Raw genomic sequence first — 3,348 nt, 5'->3', positions numbered from 1 at the left:
CCTTCTGGAAGTTTCCCATCTCCACAAGGAAGTCTGGAGCTCTGTCTCGTGACAATACTCTTGGTCACCTCCCTGACCAAGGCCCTTCTCCCCCGATTGCTCAGTTTCCGGGCGGCCAGCTCTAGGAAGAGTCTTGATGTTCCAAACTTCTTCCATTTAAGAATAATGGAAGCCACTGTATTCTTTGACCTTCAATGTCTGCGAAATGTTTTGGTACCCTTCCCAAGATCTCTGCTCGATACAAACCTGTCTCTGAGCTCTAAGGACAATTCCTTTCCTCAGTGCTTAACTTGCTCTTACATGACAGTCAACTGTGGAACTGAATAGACAGGCGTGTGCCTTTCCAAATCAGTCCAACAATTGAATTTACTGCAGTGACTCCAAGTTGTAAAAACATCTCAAGAATGATCCATGGAAACAGGATGCACCTGACTCCATTTCGAGTCTCATAGCAAAGGGTCTGAATACTATGTAAATTAGGTATGTTTTTATTTGTAATACATTGCAAAAAAATCTAAAAAACCTGTTATGGCTTTGTCATTATGGGTTTGTGTGTAGATTTCTGAGTTTTATTTTATTTAATCAATTTAGAATATCTAACATAACATGGAAAGTCAAGAGCTGAATACTTTACGAAGGCACTTATATTTTTAAGGATTTGCATTATGGTGTCCAATAGTGACTAAATTAGTAACAGTTGCCTTGTGATGAAAATGTGATACAAATCTATTTAATACAAAAAAAATAATTATTCTGTATACACAGGCCTAGCTTGAACCCACCACACTGCTTGCAGCTTCATTGTTTAAATGCTTTTTCATTATTGTCCAACAAGGACCATTGTATTAGAGACTTGTGACCGAGAATTGGATAGATATGTATTAATTGAAAACTATTTATTAAAGTCGCCAAAGATAAAAAATACTGTACATTTCACAGGAGGGGACACTTTGAACATCAAACTCACCCAGATCCACACTGTACAAAAGTGGAACCACAGTGTAAGAAACAGTGATAATGTGTCCCCACAACATTCACAGAAAAATTGCCCCACTGTCTGTATGTCCCCTGTAGACCTACTGTACAATTTAAGGTGATAGAATATTGATTGACTCAGTTACAAGACATACAAGTTAAGGTGAAACTGTCCCTTTGTAGTAAACAAAAATAAGAATGGCATTGTATTTTACTCAACTTATTACTCTTTTTTTACAGTTCAAATTTCAATTAAATACATTGTTGATATATCCCTTTCACTATTACCCCTGCCATCACACACATTCTTGTATTTATTTTCATTTAGGAGTCTCTTTACATATCCCTTTCCCATTTTCAATGTGTAATAAACCTTTACCGTGCCTCTTGTACTCTTAAAATGGTTACGTTCATTTCAGATCACCATTAACATTTTBAAGTTAGAGGGGGCCATAGAAATTACAGGAGTGCCTGTATAACTGTCCCTTTGTAGTAGACAATTGTAAGCCGTTTCTTTGGAATAGATCATTGTTWGCATTGATTACAGGCCCAAATTAAAAACAGGACTGATGTCGTCAGGCTGGTCTCTCACCTCAGACCTGTTTATCATGAGAGTTCCTACCAGTAGTGTATAGGCTACATACAATATAGCTCAGACGGTCCTCAACCCCCACACGTCTCTGAATTGTCTTGGTAGAGGGGAACAAGGGGAACTGAACTACAGTATATACAGTACCAGTCAAAAGTTGGCACACCTACTCATTCAAGGGTTTTTCTTTATTTTGACTATTTTCTACAATGAAGACATCAAAACTATGAAATAACATATGGAATCATTTAGCAACCAAAAAAAGTGTTAAACAAATCAAAATATATTTTATATTCTTCAAAGTAGCCACCCTTTGCCTTGATGACAGCTTTGCACACTCCTGGTATTCTCTCAAATACAAATGTTAAAAACGGTCTACTACAAAGGGACAGTTACCGACACTGCTGTCATTTCTATGGCTCTAACTTCAAAATGTAAATTGTGAACTGAAAATAACTAAGTGCTGCTGAGGGGAAGACTGTAGAACAGTGGCTGGCGGAGAAGAGACGTGAAGGGGCAAGGTGCTGAAGGAAACCGAGCCACTCGTTGGGTGGTCGTGAAACATTCCTTTTGTACAGTACCAGTCAAAAGTTTGGACATGCCTACTTATTCAAGGGTTTTTATTTTTCACTATTTTCTACATTGTAGAAGAATAGTGAAGACATCTAAACTATGAAATAACACATGGAATCATGTAGCAACCAAAAAGGTTTTAAACAAATCTAAATATATTTGAGATTCTTTGAAGTTGCCACCCATGGCCTTGATGACAGCTTTGCACACTCTTGGCATTCTCTCAACCAGCTTCACTTGGAAAGCTTTTCCAACAGACTTGAAAGAGTTCCTGTATATTCTGAGCACTTGTTGGCTGCTTTTCCTTCACTCTGTGGTCAAACTCATCCAAACCATCTCAATTGGGTTGAGGTCGGGTGATTGTGGAGGCCAGGTCATCTGATTGCAGCAACTCCATCACTTTCCTTCTTGGTCAATAGCCCTTACAAAGCTAGAGGTGTGTTGGGTCATTGTCCTGTTGAAAAACAAATGATAGTCCCACTGAATTCTAAATAAATGACAGACCCTGCCACACAACACCAATCACACCACCTCCATGCTTCACTGTGGGAACTACACAGGCGGAGACAATCCGTTCACCTACTCTGCGTCTCACAAAGACACGGCGGTTGGAACCAACAGTCTCAAGTTTGGACTGCAGACTTAAGGACAAATTTCCACCAGTCTAATATCTATTTCTTGTGTTTCTTGGTCCAAGCAAGTCTCTTCTTATTGGTGTCCTCTAGTATGGTTTATTTGTAGCATTTGACCATGAGGCCTGATTTCACGAATTCTCCTCTGAACAGTTGAGATGTGTCTGTTACTTGAACTCAGTGAAGCGTTTTATTTGTGCTGGTAACTCAAATGACCTGATCCTCTGCAGGTATCTGGGTCTTTCTGTGGCGGTCCTCATGATAGCCAGTTTTCATCATAGCGCTTGATGGTTTTTGTGACTGCACTTGAAGAAACTTTCAAAAGTTCTTGCAATTTTCTGTATTGACTGACCTTCATGTCTTAAAGTACTGTTGTACTGTCTTTTCTGTTTGCTTATTTGAGGTGTTCTTGCCATAATATGGACTTGGTCTTTTACCAAATAGGGCTATCTTCTGTATGCAAACCCTACCTTGTCACAACACAGCTGATTGGCTCAAACACATAAAGAAGGAAAGAAATTCCACAAATTAACACCTGTTATTTGAAATGCATTCCTGGTGACTTCCTCATGAGCCTGA

The sequence above is a fragment of the Salvelinus sp. IW2-2015 genome, unplaced genomic scaffold (assembly GCF_002910315.2).
Source record: "Salvelinus sp. IW2-2015 unplaced genomic scaffold, ASM291031v2 Un_scaffold2365, whole genome shotgun sequence".
Classification (NCBI taxonomy): domain Eukaryota; kingdom Metazoa; phylum Chordata; class Actinopteri; order Salmoniformes; family Salmonidae; genus Salvelinus; species Salvelinus sp. IW2-2015.
The sequence above is the reverse complement of the archived record's forward strand: the minus strand, read 5'-3'. Positions refer to the sequence as shown.